We start from the raw sequence: 17688 nt of genomic DNA, 5'->3' as shown, positions 1-17688 counted from the left end.
CCTCACCAACAAGCGCCTGCTCCTCTAGGATACTGTTTCAGTTGGCCAGAAAATATTTTAGGGCTTCTCTTAGACTCAGCCTGCAAAAATAAAAGTGACACAGTATTCTGGCTCATTCCACTTGAATAAAAAAAATGACATCTGATAAACAGAAGTTCTAGACCTAGGGAAAAATCAGTGTAACTGTTTTATCCTTTTCTGATCCTTATTATAATTTCATCCATACAAATATTTCTGACCAAGAAAAAAAAAATTCAAACCTTTACCTGGAGTATTCTTTCTAGTATTTTTGGATAGTATAGGTTCTCAGCAACTCTTTTTAACTCCTTGGGATTACATCACCTTTTTAACATATCTTTTGGTATTTTACATACTAGTCAGTTAAACTTAAAGTCTCAGAAACTGCCCGTTCAAGAAAACAAAACATCTGCCTAACAGTGATGAGCTTGACTAATGTTCCTTTTGAAGAGAAAAGCAAAAGAATTGGCTTGCTGAAAATTGAATGTTACTGCGTTTTCAAAACGACATTTTCAATTTTACATTGCAAAACATTTCCCCCTATTTTCCATACTATTTCAAGTTGACATCTAAATTAAATATTTTGCATTTATTCAAACAAATCACTTGCTTGACCAACAATTATTGTATTCATAATCATGCTTTGTAATAGCTTTCTGGGTTTTTTTATTGCTTTCATTAGGAGTGGAAATAAAACTCGACCATAGGACATTCCCTGAGAAGGAAAAATCTGGACCTCACGGGGCTTTGGTTAGAGCATTTTTTTCATTAGCTTCACTTTCTGAAGATGTTCAGTGCATTATCCAGAAAGTCCCTCCAAGCTAGTCCTGTGCAGAAGTTGCCACACATCCCACATTGTGCTATGGTCAAACCTCGTGTCCATTATGAAATGACAGCAGGATATGGCTTTTCCTGGAGTTTTATTACAGCCTGCTGTCCTTTAGCAGCTCGGCATTCACACAGCAAATGCAACACATGTTCATTATCTGCGTTTGGGGCTGCACAGGCATAAATTACCCCTGGACCTAAGGCTCCCAACATGAAAAGAGAGTCGTGCAGCCATTCCTCCATCTGCGCCGCCCAGCGCATTCCGCAGGCTCCGCCCTGCCTTGGATCGCTTCACTGAAGCCAAATCTCAAGGTGACAGAGTCTTGGGCAACAAAGTTCCCCAGTTTGCATCTGAAAGACAAGCAACACCTCAACCTTGGCAGGAACCAAACCCACCTGATGGGGGTTATGGGCTCCGGGCTGGGGGAGAGAGCAGAGTCCCCCTCCAGGCAGCCCTGAAATGCATCAGGGAGGGGATCCAGGAGATCCCCCTGCAGACCACTGATGGTGTCAGGAGCTGCTGTAAGGACCCGAGCAAGGGAAGCCATTTCCAGGGCAAAGAAAAAGAGGAATTCTATTGGTTTGGGAGAACTTACCTCTATAAACGTTATCTATTAACCATCTACACAGACGCAGGTATCAGTGGCGAGAGACATTATCTGCACTTCCTGTTGGTTGCTTCCCTCTCGTGCCAGCCTTGCCTCTGCCTAGTCAGGGCTGAGCCTTTAAATGTTTCACGTAAGTCCTCTGAAATAATCAGAGAACACATAAAGCAAGTAAAGATGTATTTCTTTCTAGTCCTAGAGCTTTTTGTGTGTTTCAACCCATATTTCTCGACAGAAGCCTCTACATATCCTTGAATCCCAACTTGCTTCCTTGTAGGACTAAGACCTTGTTGCTTTTGAATGTCTCAAACATTGTATTATTGTTGTTGCTATTGTTATTGGGGTATTTTTTGATTTTTAATTTAAATTATTATTTATTTGGATTATTGGATGTCCCACATCTTTCACAAGCAACAGAGATGAGATTTCAGTCTCTTTTTTCCTCTGACAGTCCTTATACAGAAAGTGTGGGGAAGAGCGTATTACAGAGACACGGAAGAAAATGAAAACAAAATATGATGAATATTAAACTCAGCATTTATGATGACATAACATGCACAGCATTCCCTGCTACTGCTTGCACCCCTCGAGCCCATTTTCCCAGATAATTTAACTTTGAAATAACAGCCTGTGACCAACATTTTGCTGCACAGCACCAGATAGGGTCACACTTGCTTTTCTCCACACTCTCTTTTCAGACTTTCTCAGCTCCTCTGGAGATCCACAGGAAATATTGCCCCGCAAAACAGCCTCCAGAGAATTTAACCTCAAAAATTTTACCCTCTATTATGAAATCTGCAGTTTTCTGGGCTCTACAACCTGGAAGCCAAGACAGAGGGTTAGCTTGGGCAGTTGCTAGTTCTCGACACAACTTCTGATGTTTTCCTTTCACACTCAAATTACCCTGGAAGCCTTGCCCGAGGGGCAGATGCTTTCGGGAGATAAGGAGCAGTGTGAAAAGCTTGGGAACTTATCCCACTGTACAATAAACTTGACATCTAATCTGCTGCTTGGGTTTGTAACACACCCAGTAGAGTTAAACTAATCGGCCACTGCAGTCCCTGCAGCCCTCCCAAAGATTTTCCCTAGTTATTCTGCAGCAGCTCCAGTTTACTGGAGCTAAAGATGCTCCACCTACACGTTTTGCAGTTTTGCACATGCAGGCATTCACTCAGCCCTGGGCACTAAACTCAGATGACAGTGGCATTGGCATGGAGGATTCCCTTCCCAGCTGGATTCCTCCACCAAGGGAGGACTTGGACGTACACATAGACGTACTCACTGAATTTTATCAAGCTTCAGGTGCCTTTGGGCATGTGCAGGACTTCAAAATGCAGAGACTTCAAACAAAATTTTTGGGCTTTAGTTTTAGTTTACGGGAATAGTACCTGAATTTGACTTCTGTACCAATTTATATTCCTAAATCTGCTTTCTGACCTAGCCCTTAGTGACTGAGTGGCAGAGAGTAAAATAACAACCCTTGATAGTTCTCTAAATTCCTAAATTAAAAGCACTCCTCTGAGATACATAAATGGTTTGCCTGTTTCACATAGACCAGAAAATAAGGACCAAAGTCCAAGCAAAAATGACATATCAAAACACCAGCTGAAACAGAAGGTTCCAGCTGTTTCAAATGCCACTAAACCACAATGATTACTGCTAACATAAATAAAACAAAATCTTAATCCAGTTTTATCAAGGAGTTACTAACCATATTTCTCTGTTCTTCCAGTAGTTTTATGAGAGTGTTTTCATAAGCAAGAAGAAGGATGGCATATTGTGGACCACTTTCTCTTGTGCTGTTAGAAAGCCTCAGACAGCTCCAAATGCATCTAACAAACAACTGAACGGTGGTCAGTTCACGGGGAGTAGAAAATTCAATGGGAGTAGAAAAAAAGCTGTCAAACCAAGGTCTAAATTATGTCCTTGCTAAGTAGATTGACTTGTGGTGAGGATTTTATTGGACAATGTCACTTCCTTGTGACCACCACAAATGATAACAGTTGCAAGAGCTTTACAGTTGCTAAACCAAAGGAATGGCTGGAATTTTGGAAAAATCTTTACAGAGTCACCCCAGGCTGACATTTTGTACTTTAAAAGCTATCTTTGAGCAACTAAATAGGTGAGAGAGCACTCCAGAAGCTGGCAAGACCAAGGAAAAAAAAAAATCAAAGCCTGCAAAATGGCAAGCTGCTGCACTTTTGTTACACTCCATGGCTGTGGTGAAGGGTTTGGGTTGTTTCATTTGCAGACTCGTGGCTCCCTTCATTCCAGTAACAAAAATGCCAATAGCATTTCTAAATTAAACCCAGCATCTTGTCCCCTCTATTTGGGGCAGCTTTTTCTCTGGCCCACCACATCTCCAAGCACAGTACCAGTTCTCTCATACAGTGTAAACTTCCGTCCACTGCTTTCAAAAGTGCCTTTTTTTTTTTTTTTTTCCACTGCTGGGATCCTCCACTAAAGGAGAAAATGTTCAAGATGAGTTCAGTGAGAGATGATTTTTTTGTTAAACTGATCACAAAAAGTTCCCCTTTCATTTTCTTTTTCTCAATTCCCACCATTATGATACTCTCCAAAACGGTCTCTGAGAACCCTAATTCTGGTTCTTTAGATTGTGGATGGGGGAGGAAGGGCACTGAGGTTTGATGCTGTTTTGAAGGGTCATTGCAATTCTTCATCATTCCAAAAGATTAATGGCTAAAGGAAGATATTTTTAAGGAGAACGTCTGCAGCAGGACATGGTAAAGGGAAACCTGAACTTTCTGGAAGTTAATTCACTTTCATTGAAGCAGAGGAGTCACAGGGCAGCACTGTTCCCCTCCGGGAATGTGCTGCTTCAATAAAAATGTCCCTCTTTCAGGGATCCAGAGTTGAATTTCTCCATGGCTGTTAATGGATGGTGTTTTGAATCCCAGTGATTTTCACCAGGATTTGTGCTTCTACACCTTTTAGGAGATTTTGATCTCTTGCCTCTAGCTGTTTATCCTGGCATTTCTCTGCAAAGTTTGTGCCACTCCAGGAGCTACCAGGTGCCAGGTGCTGCTGGGAACTGGCATGGGGATAAGTTAACAGGGTGCAAAGGGTCGAAAATGCAAGAATTACTTTTTTTGCTGGACTTGCAGAGTGAGTTAGGATGGCAGATTTCTACTGGAGAAGTGAGGGTGACAGTGCATGAACATCTGGGTGAACAGCTGGAACACACTGTCGCTCTTTCCCCTCTGTAAAATACAATCCCTTGTCCTTAGTTAATAATTGTAATTCCCTGTTTTCCCATTACAATCAGCCTACACGTTTATGTTTGAATGACAAGGTAGCTTAGAGGAAAAAAAATTTCCAAATAATTGTTCTGCAAACAATATTGTTCTTTCATATGAACACAACGACAGAGTTGTGTTCACAAACTCCCTGTTACCAATATAAATAATTACAAAACCATAAAGAAAAATAAATGCACACAATAACCGAAAGTCTAAAGCCACCACTACTAAACAGCACTTCATTACTGTGGCTCTGAATTATTACTGCCTCACCAGCACAGCCACAATATCTGCCTTCATAAAATCCTCCCCTTCACAAATTAAATGGATTGGAAAATTAAGAAAGCCTATGTTTAGTCCACAAAGTGAAACCACCATCACTGAAATATGACAATGAACCCACATTTTCAAAAATGGTGATATTTCCATTCCTGGGAGTGGGAATGCATGACCCACACCTCCTTTCTCCCTGTCTATCCCACTGGGAGCTCTGTGTGTGCATGAACACACCCTGCCACTCTGCAGTGCTCTGGGTTCCTGGGGATTCCCAGGTGCTGCCCCCTCCTTGCTGCTCCCATTGCTGGAGCTGGAGACAGATCCCTGCCCCTGTGATTTCCTGCCACGTGCCAGGAGATATCTGTTATAACTCCCAAAACATGTTGTCTGTGGAGCGCTCCCTGATTACCTTAGCCCTATAAATAGGACAAAAAACACACCTATGGGGATGATGTAAGAGAATATCTGTGTTTCCCTCTGAGCAGCATCTCCAGACCAGCTGCTGACACTTTGCTGGTTGCATTTCACTTGTAACACTTCAGCCCTTTGCCAGCAGGATTTTTTTCACCCTCCCTGAGATGGCCAGGTGTTGTTATCACCCCACCCACGTGCCTGAGTCTGCTCACAGTTCCGCTCCTGGCTAAATTCAATTTTTGCTCATTTCTTGACCCGTGCTCATCTTTGCATTGCATTTTAATTAATCCATGGTTAGCTGAAGCTCCGGCCATGAATCAATGATTTCCTTTCAATTCTTGTTAAAGATTTTTCATTTCCCTAAATTTGCAGCACGTTGCTCCAGATCTGTTAACAGTACACTTTTCTCTCATTATCAAATCAGCGAGGAACGGGGTCAATGAAGCAAAAAAACACAAACCCAGCACTGAAGACCTTCAGGCTTAAAGACATTTCTATCTGTCCTAGACATGCTGCAAATGAAAACATGGTCTCTTGCCACCTTGGAAGCTACAGGCCAGATCCTCCCTGGGTGTAAAGCACCAGATTTTGGGGCACACGCATCATTTCCTGATTTATACCTGAGTATTTGGCAATTACTCTGTCTACCCTCTAGCTGGGGGAAGAGCTATCTGTGAAACTGCCCCTCAGAAGAGGAATCACTGGAGTTTTCTAAATGCAAATTTTCATACCTTTTTTTCTTGGCAAGCAGAATCTGGAGTTCTGTGCGGAGTTCTTCAGGGGATGTTAACATTGAGGATGTCTCTTTGTGCCACTGCTCAGCATCTCATCTCTTAGCACTTCTACTTAATAAAGTTCTAATCATCAGGAGGTTCAGTTTTCATCTTGGGGTTCAGTTTCCAAGCCACTAGTAAATGGAAAGAGCCTTAAAAAAATCCCCACACTTCCTAATAGTGTTCGCTTTAAAAAGACAAGAGGAACAAATCACACAAACAAGAGTGGTGAATATACCTACCCGTTTTCTTAAAGGGCATGAGAGGCAAATGGGTATTTAGTTCAGTGAAGGAAAATGCAAATTAGAACACATTTTAGGGTAGTTTATCAGGGTGACCATGTGCCCAGCAAGGTCTGTGAGCTGTACACACCAGCCCTCAGCCCAGTTACAGCATCCTCTGTAGCTCAAGGCCGTGCTCACCAGGCATGTGAATCAAATTAAACTTTTTACTTCTTTTCTCCAGTTACCCCTTCTGTGAATTCGGGTCTAAATTTTCAGAAAATTGCATGCACCGTTCCTACCATCATGCATGTAATCAATTAGTTATTTGTGTGCACAACTGCTGTGACCAGGTATGCAAATCTCCGAGCATCCCTTGCCATTTTCCGATAATTTAGCTCTTTTGTCGTTCACCCACCCACTTTTTGTTCGAAGCACCAAGTTCATGGAAATTTAACTCATTTGAAACATATGTGTAGATCCATACGGACTGCCCAAAAGCATCACAAAGAGAAAGGATAACCTTGTTGTTAAGGCAGGAGAGCGCGAAATCTGGTTTCCATTCTGAGTTCTGCCACACATTTCCTGTGTAACCTTGGGCAAGTCATGAACTGTAACCCAGCTCAGTGGAGCTGACCTACATGGAAAAGCAGATGGAATCATCCTTACTCAGAGAGGTTATTGAGGCATTTTGTCTGTTAGTACACAGGGAAAATATCAAAATGAGTCAGTGGAAGGTGCTAAATAATCGTAAGATATCAGCAGTGGTAGATCAGTAAGGAGAGATGATCTGTACTCCATGAAAAAAACAGCAATAAAGGGGCAAAACTGAGAACTGAGCAAAGAAAACAGCAAATTCAAGCAGGGAGATGAAAGAGACCCAAATGGTAACAGTGAGAACAAGCAGGCATGTGAGTAATTAACCTTTATACAGCAATTTTTACTGTCCTGCTTGGTCTTGTCCTTTCACAAAGGGCCACAGTGTCAGGAGATATTTGAGAAGAACTGAGCTGGTTAATATGGCACTGGCCACCTCACAGGCTGTCTCATTGGCAATCCTGACAGGGTTATTAATGCCAGGTATTGGCCAAAAGCTGGTGGAGAACGTTGTGTTGTTGAAGCAATTACTGTAGCTGTGTTCAGTTAGAGGGAAACTTGCACTCTTTGTTTCCTTACACACGAGAAATGATCTGCAAAGTCAGTTCTGTGGCTGCCATTCCTTCCTCCTTTTTGGATGAAACACAATTAGATTTGCACATTACTTCACTTAATGTTTGGGGTATGGCCTTGTGGGAGCCCTGCAAATCATAACATATTCTGAGAGAATGCATCTCCTGTAAAAAATTACCTAATTTTGTAGCTGACCTAGATATGGCACTCACACTGACATCATTAGGAGTCTAGAGCAGACTGATTGCAGTATCTGCCCCAAATATATGACTTAATGCAGCAGAATGTTCAGTATCCTCAGATCCAGCTGGGATAAAATGTTACAACTGGGGCTCCATGTAGCAAATTTCCACTTTGATTAACAAAAAAAATGGCTTTCCTGGTGAGAAGTGATACCAAGTTTTTGGAATATATTACAGATTGTAGCTCTTCACCTCTGAAAAATAATTTAGTGGGCCTTCATTTCACGCATGATATGCCTTGGAAGAATTTGGAAATAAGAAAAATGAACACTGAACGAACAAAAAAAATTCTGGTACATTAATTTTAAGGATTTCTGAGCTTCTGGCGAACATTTCACAATATTGCTTGACACAAACCCCTTAAAGGAATTGTGACCCTGCCAGTCTGGGGGTAGTGGAGCCTCCCACTTCATCCCACCCTGTTCCTTCACCCCAGCACCCTGCATGGAAAAACCACAGTGATCCCCATTACCTGCTTGGAAGTGAGGAGGCTGCAAGGGATGGCTGTGAGTGCATTAGCCTCCTGAGTCCCCTGGAATCAATCCCTGTTTGATTTGGAGCATATCTTTTGGAAAAAAGATATCATCTTGATTTAAAAAGTTCCAGTGAGGGGAAAATAGGCTATAAATGTCGGGAAATTATTTTAATGGCGAATTAAACTCAATTAAAAAAACTGTGAGGATCAGAAAGGAGCTTCACAGGGGTCCTTATCAGCTACAGAGAAGGAGCCCAGATTTATTTGTTTTTTACAGGTCAATTGCACCTGTGTGACGTCACTTATTTTTTTTAATACAAAAATACACTGTAAAACCCTGGCCAGCAGAATGATTAGAAGAGCTACCATCCCTTTCCAGGTCTTGTGAGGTGTTTAAACATAATCTGAAAAATGGAGATAGTAGGCATGTGCTGTGGGAGCAGTTCCACCATGCTTCAGCTGGTCTTCATGCCTCTGCCTGAGCTAAAGTCACTGGAAAAAAACAGGCCCTTCCAGAGCATGATTCACTGGACCCTAGTAATGCACCCACCTCATGTTTGGAGGCATGAATCACATCTGCAGCACGTGTGGCAGTTAAAATTTGGGTTGTGCCGAGCAGCCAGGAGAAGGCTGGGTGGAACAGCTCTACCTGATGGAAAATGCTCTGCAAGGCCCAGGGTGGGAGACAGAGCCTGACACCAGTGTCAGATCCCTCCCGTGAGGGATCTGCTGGAGTTTCACACCCGGGTTAGGTGCTGCCTTCAGAGTTGTTGGAGCTTCTGCCCAGCCTGAAACCCTGAGGAGTCCCTCAACCAGCCTGGCTTGGCCCAACCACACCTCCATGGGCACTCCTTTTCTCTTTCTTCAGACAAATTGCCCCTTCCAGCAGGGCAGAATTACCTCCTTCCCTCCCTGTCTGGGCTTTTGCAACCCCACATGTTTTGTAGCAGTCACCACTTAAGAATTTATTTGATCTAGAGGGGAATTCCTTCCAGCACAAATGGAGTTAACTCTGGGAATACCGTTCCTTAAACTGCAAGTTCCTTAAAGGAGAGCTCCATCTTTCATTTTCTCTCAGTGCTGGGCTCACCTACGGGCCCTAGAGAGTTAATAACCACAATGCAGAGTTACACAGGTGGAAACTTAAAACAAGAGGTCAGATGAGAAACTCAGTTTTCATCCATGGCTGGGGTCATCACTGGAATGCAAAGAGATCATTTCATTTGTAGAAGGCTCAGTAATTGTAGAAGGAATATCATCTGCCCCCTTCCCCACTCTCCAAAGAAATTACCTAGTAGTTTCCAATTGAGGTGGCTTTTAAAAGAATTTGCATTTGATTCAGCCGTCATCTCGGAATAAGGAAAAGCATTTTACTCTTCAGTTGTAATTTTCATTAGTTGCTTAATGCCAGGTGAAATTCGCACCATTCCTCAACCCAACACATGCTTCTTAAATTCTCACTTCCTTTTGATAATGGAATAGAATACATAGGTGAAAGTAACAATCTGCTGTACCTCTAACCCAAGATCCAAAAGGTTCTTTAAGGAACTGGATTTAATTTCCAGGCAGGGAAGATGAGTCAGAAGGAGCTCTAGGGCTTTGTCTGGGATCACACAACAAGCCAGCAATTGACCTGGGAATAAAACCCAGGTGTACTCTTTAACTCCACGTGCCATCCTCTAACCAACACTACCATCCCAATTCCTTCTCTCTACAGTTATATCTGATTTTGGCAATGTTGGGAAAGTGCAATTTTTGTGCAAGGTTCTGAAGAAGTGCAAGTTTTCTTACCTGAATCTGTCAAGTATTAAGAAAATGTCTCTTCCACTTGTCAGTTCCTGCCACAGAAATTATAACTCTGACAAACCTCAATGCTCGTGTCTGCTGTCAAAAGATTTGGTCTCTGAAAAGACGAAAAGTGTGGTTTAGAATGGAAAAAAGCATTCAGCTATTATGACGAATATAATTGAGATAGACTTCCTTTCTGATGAGTCCTGATGAATCTTTTTAAATGCTATTTTTTTAACTAACGAGTGTCTTGTTGGTGTACACATTCAAAAGTAGTACTTAGGTCTGACCTAAGCAGGAAGGGGTTGTTTCAGGAGGGCAAGGCCCACCAGCTACAAAGAAGTAATAATGGATATGCCTTTGAAGACAGGGATGCCTGAAGAAGCCACAGAGATTCCTCCTTTTGTCTCCAGACAGATGACAAGGACCAGGATTCTTTCACACACAGAAAAAAAAACAATTGCTGGGTGCTTGAAGGAGATTCAGTTGAACTCCAGATACTGTAAGCTATGAAACTTTTATTCATGCAGAAGAAAAATATGATGGTTGCAAGTCCCACATACATCAGTATCGAGTTGTTGGGGCTTTTTTTTTCAAATAATTAGGCAAAAGCTTTCTCTATTTTGTGGGGTTCCTCCCGCAAAATGCCTTGGGGACTTGCTGCAGATCCCAACTGACAAGTAGCTGCCCTTTTTGTTGAGTCTAAAATACGTCTATATTTTTCTCCTCCCCAGTTAGATAATCTTTATTTTTCATTCACCTCAGTCCTAGCTGCATCACTTTGACCTCTCTGTGAGGCCTGGGTAAATCCTGGAGATGCTGGGCCACAATTCTTAAGAAGGAAACTTCAAGTTCTTTCCGCTTCAGTTGCCCTTCACATGTCTGAGGCAGTTAAGGCTGCTGCCCCATAGTCTGCGTGGCAGGAGCTGTGTGCTGGCTGTGGCACCCATTGTCTGCATTTTTCCTCTCGTTAGTCTCCTTGACCTTTCATTGTCTTACTCCTGCAGTGTCAGGTCAGACTTAGTGTAGGTCTCCCTTCACTAAGGACCCCTTTCCTTTCGTGGATCACTAAGCAGGACAATTGCTCTATCCATCTTTTCAGGGTCTATTGTCGAGCTCCCCCCTGAGCTGAGAAAGGTTTGATTCACTGGGAAATCATTTTGGTCAAAGGGAAACCTGACTATGTGTCCTTTTAGGAACTCCGTCTTAATCACTGACTTTTTTATCAGGGATATGAAGAGGATTCAGGAGATCAAAAGGTTTGGGAGTACATGGGTTTGACCACATTTTTCCTGGAAATAATGGGAAACCTTCACTGAAAAATGAGCTCCGTTACAATGGGCAAACAAGAAGGAAAGCCACATAGTGTTCCCAGAGCATTCTGAATCGTCAGACCTTCAATAGCTTCCAAAGAGAAGGGAAAAAGTAAACAGAAAATGTAAATGGAATGTAATAATTAATGGACCTAAAGAAACAGACTCATTTGATTTGCGCATAATCACTGCCTTTAAAAAAGAGATAAGTCAAAAGGGATTGACAGAGCAGATGGAGAAGGCTGAGGAGTGGAGGTTCAGCCTGGCTGGGTGTGCAGTGGGTGTGTGTGGGGCTGCTCAGGATTAGCAGCTTGTCTCACCTCCACCAGCGGTTCCACATCCAACACCTACTTCCCAGGAAAAGCCACAGAGATCCTGCTGGAACATCACAGAGGAACTATGCTGGGTTTGAAGGGCCTGGCTTTGGCACCAGGCATTCACCCACATTCCTGCTGATGCCTTGAACATTTCCTCATGCACGGAAACCCTGACCATTGTTAGCAATTATGAGGCCAAATTATATAAGACACTCATGAAACTTCTACGCTTCCAAGGAAGTTAACCAGCAGCAACCATTCCCATCCAGGCAGTTCTTGAAACAGAGATGTAAGCGCCTCTTTATTTTCCAAACATCAAATCATTTATTTCAAGGACTTACCGAAAAACAGGAAGAATGAAAATGCCTGTTTTCCTACAATGTAGCTGGAACCCTTTTACCTATTCGTGTGCCAAAATGCTTTTCTAAATGAACATTCAGCTCTTCCTTCAACCAGCCATTACCTCTGCACAGAGTTAGCTCAAGCCTCTTCAACATGCAAAGCTGAAAGTTGCAGTGTAAGATAAAAGAGAGGAAATGGACTGGTCTTGGGAAGGCAGGCGAGCAAAGGGAGGAACTCGGACAGAAAACATTGGAGAGAGCTGGACTAATATTCCTGCTATCAATAAGATGAAAGAAAAAATGTAAGCAGAAGTCAGTGACTCAACTTTTCCCTTTGACCCAGGCAGAGTCAATAGGGAGCCAAGTTGTTTGCCTTTTTTCAGGGATCTACTTTTCCCAGCAATTATCTGAGCTTCTCCTTACATTTTTTCCACCAAAACTTTTAGCAGGAGCAATTTAGGATTTTGCTTTGGAAAGTACCCCAATTTGAGCTGAAGTTTGTGTTTAAACTTCAGTACATGCTGAGACCTTTACCTGAATAAGAGAAAAAAAGTCAGTTGGATATACTGAACACCTGTGCACTGGCTTTTGGATGAGGAGCTCCTGCTGGCCCTAAACAAGGAGATTAAATAGATTAAACATTTATTCTCCAGTTAATAAAATGAGAGGAAAAAAAATCTTTTGGAAAGACAGAAAAGTCAAAATAAAAGGAAAAAACCTTTGTGCCATGAAGAGTAAAAGGTGACAATATCTATATCTGTGGTATTTCAGGGGTATATAAGTGTGGAATTCAATGAGATGTGAACTGTTCCTGTCTTCTACAGTGAAATTGCTGAATCTGGCTTTTCTTGGATGAAACACAGACATAATCCTTGTGATATTTACATTAAGTAAGATAAAGATAATTATTTTTTTCTTTACTGGCACGTATTGCCATGGAAGGAATGACAATATTTACAGTAACTCTAGTGCCACCTTAATTTGCTGCTGCCATTTCATTTCCCAGTGTCAACTGATCACTTCAGGTCAGCAGTGTCACTTTCTGCCAACACTACCAAATGGAAGTGTCCAGGATATTAAATATGCTTGCATTTACATATGAGAGGAAGGGGAAAGTGATACAAGCATTTCCTGTACTGCAGGAACACCAGAACATCGTTGAGCTGTGACTGGCTCACTGACAAAGTCCTGCTCCACAAATTTCTTTAGTCCTGATTCTTAGTGACTCAAAATATCAATTTTCTATTAATGAGGTCACAAATAGAAGAGAGGAAATAAGTGATTGGTGAAGAAAACTCAAGTATTTCTGCTGATCTGGTGGAATCAGTGTAGCTGCAGCTTCAAATTCCCAAAGTCAGAGAGCAATACTGTGGGATACACTCCAGCCATTCCAGGGAAGCCCCTGACAGAATGGAAGTGCATGGTTAAGAATATTTGGAAAACTGTTGAGTTTTATGCCCACTTTTAAGCTTGGTCAAGAGGGCTTTGCTGAGCAGGTCTAAGGATCTAATGACTGTCTTGTGTACTTACAGAAGTTTGGTCCAAGAACATCCTGGAGGAAACACCTTTAAGTGGGAATGAGGAATTGTTTTCCATTTCCCTGGTGACTGCACCTCTTTGCCTGTGGAAACAGCAAGTTGTCCCAGGTATCCTCACAGCTCTGTCTTTCTTGATGAGCTAACTTGGGTAAAATTTGTTACAGCCCCCAGGAGAAATTAATTCCCCTAATTAGACTAAGAATTTAACTTTGCACAGCTAAGTAATTTGGAAAGTTTCATACTGCCTTCTCTGCCAGCAGACTGGTGGAGGCAGGACCTCCAACAAAGTCATGGCAAAAGGAGGAGGGTCACCTTTTCCATTTGCATGGCTGGAGCAGGAAGAGGATGATTTACCCTCCCCATCCTAAAACTTCTATTGAAATTAACAATCCTGTTCCTCACAAAGGACTGCTGCACATTTAACTGGAATGGTAATATGGTCACTTGCATAGCTGAAGACATAAGGTTTGTAATATGATTGAGCTAATTGCTTCCAGAGGGAAAGAAACAGAAAGAAGCTATAAAAAGGTATCCAATATTTGAAAATCAGACTTCCTCCCCTCCAACCCCTCAACTAATTATGTTTGCAGAACTTTAAATTTCAGGTGGAACATAAATTATTAACTATTTTTGTTGTCATCATGTGCATTTTTTGCCCTTTGTTAAATCTTTTCTCTGCCATTGGTTCATACTAATAGCTCCAGTAGTAAAATACACTACAGACAGGTGGGCAAAATGAGTGTGCATTCTGACTAGTGAGTTTCAATTAGCAACTAACTATTGATATTCCATCCAACCTTGCAATTTTTTAGTCTTGAGGCACCAAGTAAGTGCAAAGTTGTATTAACTCCTCTTCTGTAATAGTAGGGTCAGTAGCTGGTTAAAGGCACAGGAAAGATTCCCATTAACTTCACTGGTCTGTGAATCAAGCTCTTGATATATATAGACGGCCCCTGAAAACAGAGTTTTGTTTTTTAATGTATTGTCTCATGTGTTGAATAGCATGGCTTGCTGCCCAGTGTTATGGCAGTTCACAATGACTATTCTTCCCACTCATTCTCCTTTTCCTCCTTCCATTAATCAGTGATGGGTCAAATTCAAATGTTTTGGAAGTTCTGTCTGGTTTTGATGTGACAGTACATAAAAATATCTACAAAGTGGTTATTAGGGTGCTTGGTGTGGCTGCATTTGTCCTGGGGAAACCTCCCCCTCCTCTCTGAGGGCAGCAGCACATTTTGTGGGAAGGTTGGCAGCTCTACAAGGTCTTCTTTGAGGCGGGCTCCACTCCCTCTGCCCCAGTGGTACATCCATCATTTTTGGTTTTCCTTTCCAAAATGCTTTTCACAAAAGTCACTTCCTTGTTTCACATTACTCCATGCTTTGTGAATTCAGACTGAGGCATGCTGTGAACCAGATCCATATCTGGTGTAAATCAGCATCATCCCACTGCTGTCAGTGGAGCTGCAAAATTCTGTACCCATGGAGCATCTTGCCCATGATCTTTCTGCTTCAAGGGGTAGTTTTGGTGCAGTGAAAAAGGGTTCATGTGCTTTGGGGAGAGATGTTGGCAGGAACACCAAATTGCAAATCTCACCTAAACCATAAAGTGTTGAACTTCACAGATTTTGACATCTCTGTTCTGTCTAATGAGATGGTTTTTCTCTCTGACAAACTTCATATTGTCCATTTCTGGGTACTAGAAATTGATGCAGAGCAAAAAAGGGAAAAAAAAAAAACCCCAAAAAACGGACCAGGCTGATGAGAGCTCAATTACTATCATAAAATAACCCTGTATAAAAAGATCTTTTGCACTCCTATTTCCTTATATAACTCACTACCCCAAAGCCCCCTTTTTTTTTTTTCCCTCAAAGTTTATTCAAGGATGAATTTTGGTTAGGTTTACAGTATTTGCCACTTGTTGGCCAAAAGTGACAGAAGGGATTTCAGTGTGCTGCTCTTACCCTGGTGACACTGCCTTTAATTTAGAGTAAGTGATTATACATGTTTGACTGTCAAATCACTGCATGCAGCTTTTGTGGTCGGGGGCTTGTTTTATCAAAGAATTCTGCTGAACCTCTTCCAAACCAGAACTCCCATGTGTATAATTATATTGTATTTTCATTATATAAACTTTATTTTTAAGACTGAAAACATATTAAATGATTATGGGAATGCGCGTTGTACACAACACTGCCACGTACTTGTGGGAAGAGAGGTTTGTAACACAAACCAAATGTTACCATTAATAGACAGGTACAAGATACGTCCTTGTGAATCAGGAAACTAAGGATGGGATAGAGAAAATAGGGGCAGTTGAAATTCAGACTGAAAGCAAACCCTTACTTCACGTTAAATAGCACCTGGTACTCTCTGGAAGCAGATCTTAAAGATTCATAGCCCACAGGTAAACAAAAAATTCTTTCAAAATATCTTTCAAACTGATCCTTCAAAAAATTGCATTCCTTCATTAATGTATTTGATTGGTGCAAACGCTTCCCTATTAGAAACCTGTTTTGTCCTGGGACACATACTTCGGTGTTTTGCCCAAAAACTATACATTTGGAGTTAAGTCTTTAATTTAATTTCATTGTCTTATGTCACAACCCAATGAGGAATTTCAGTTTGAACAGGTAACACAGAAACCTTTTGAGAGATTTTCAACAGAATATTGCTTAAGGCAGGATCCAAAATTATATACAGCAGCTAGGTCTGGCTGGGAGGGATAAACTGGGTAAATTCTGAGAAAATTGTCATCAGCTTCATGTCTGCAGTCCATATTAATTCATATGGATTCATAGATTTTATTTTATTAACAAGGCTGTTTAGCTTTGTCCTCATGTCATAGGAGCTGTGTCACGACGTAAACAATTTATCAGCTACATAGTAAGCATGTCCACATGATTCAGCACTTGAATTTTCACTCTCCTGCACCCTTATCCCACTGCCCTAAATAATAAACTGTCCTCTATTTCAAATACTTTTGGTAGTTTCTTTCTGTCTGCCTCAGTAACTTCTCCTTGATTAATAGTGGTTCTTTAAAAAACAATCCCCCAAAGAAATCAAGACTCTAAAGGGTATGTCATGAAATAAAACCATTTCTTTTGTGTGTATATATATGTTTATGGACATATATGCACACAGAGAGCAAGAGAGATGCACTGTGAGAGCAAACCAAAGCACACATCCATAATCAGAGCAATCTGTGAGTCACCTAAGACAAATGCTAACTCTTTCAAGGCAGTCCTATACAATAGATCAATAAACAATATCTTCAGTCTCTGGCTGGGAATTTAGACCCAGTCATTTACAAGCCAAAAAATAGGTCAAAGAATAATGGTGATAACTTGCCTTATCATCAGGCAGGGTGTGTGACAAGCTTGCTCACAAGGCCTCTGATTTTTCTCTCGGGGTGACAGCCCAGAAGTCATTGATGTCACAGTGCTGCAAACCTGAGGGGAAAATCAGAGACAGGTTTTAAAAAAACACCTCTTATAATTATGTATAATTTATAAGGTATGATATAACACACTTTTAAAAGGACAGCAAATGCAAAATAATACCTGAGTTGAATGAACACAGGGCTTCTTCACCACCACAGAAGTCACCTGAAGAGAGCTTTGCAGCTCAGGGTGGCAAATTCCTGCACAGCATTCTCAAAGTCCCCAGCCTGATCTTCACTTTGAGCTCAACTGCTCTTGGGCAGAGGCATGTTTTCATAATCTTCACTTTAAGGAATGTCCATTCAACATCCCAGCTATTGACCAGTTGATAAGGGTGCAGATGGAATGTGGTTTCCACATTTGAAAGCACACTGGGGTGAATCTGTTCCTGAAGTGTGTTTATGTTTGAGGGACTTTACATGCAGGCTATCTCCTCAATGGCATGTTAAACTCTGCTCTCCAAAGACAAGAGTGCAAGAGGCAGTGTGGAGGGGGAGAAGAAGAATCCAAAGGGATGGAAAAGCTGCAAAATGCATTTCCTTTGGAACACTGAAACTGGATTTTCAAGATTTGAAGAGCCTTTCTCACTTAAAGGAAAAATAACAAACTCCAACAAACTTACCACAAGTGATTAAGCGGGGGGGGGGGGGGGGGGGGGGGGGGGGGGCG

General features: G+C 41.7%; 1 long non-coding RNA gene across 2 annotated transcripts; it reads right to left on the bottom strand.

Moving 5' to 3' along the window:
* Nucleotide 1: 1 nt before the first annotated feature.
* On the bottom strand, nucleotides 2–6743 carry LOC136292141 (uncharacterized). 2 transcript variants are annotated; one of them, XR_010721837.1, is made up of 3 exons: nucleotides 6133–6743; nucleotides 1443–1593; nucleotides 2–80 (listed from the first exon to the last, which is right to left on the bottom strand). It is a non-coding gene; the product is annotated as an uncharacterized lncRNA (long non-coding RNA). The 2 variants fall into 2 exon arrangements; XR_010721838.1 differs by lacking the exon at nucleotides 2–80 and adding an exon at nucleotides 1089–1197.
* Nucleotides 6744–17688: the final 10945 nt, after the last annotated feature.

This window comes from Chamaea fasciata, unplaced genomic scaffold (assembly GCF_029207755.1).
Source record: "Chamaea fasciata isolate MVZ Bird 193981 ecotype frontalis unplaced genomic scaffold, bChaFas1.0.hap1 SCAF_7, whole genome shotgun sequence".
In the NCBI taxonomy this organism is placed as follows: domain Eukaryota; kingdom Metazoa; phylum Chordata; class Aves; order Passeriformes; family Sylviidae; genus Chamaea; species Chamaea fasciata.
Note: the sequence above shows the minus strand (reverse complement) of the source record. Positions and strands in the feature narration are given on the sequence as shown.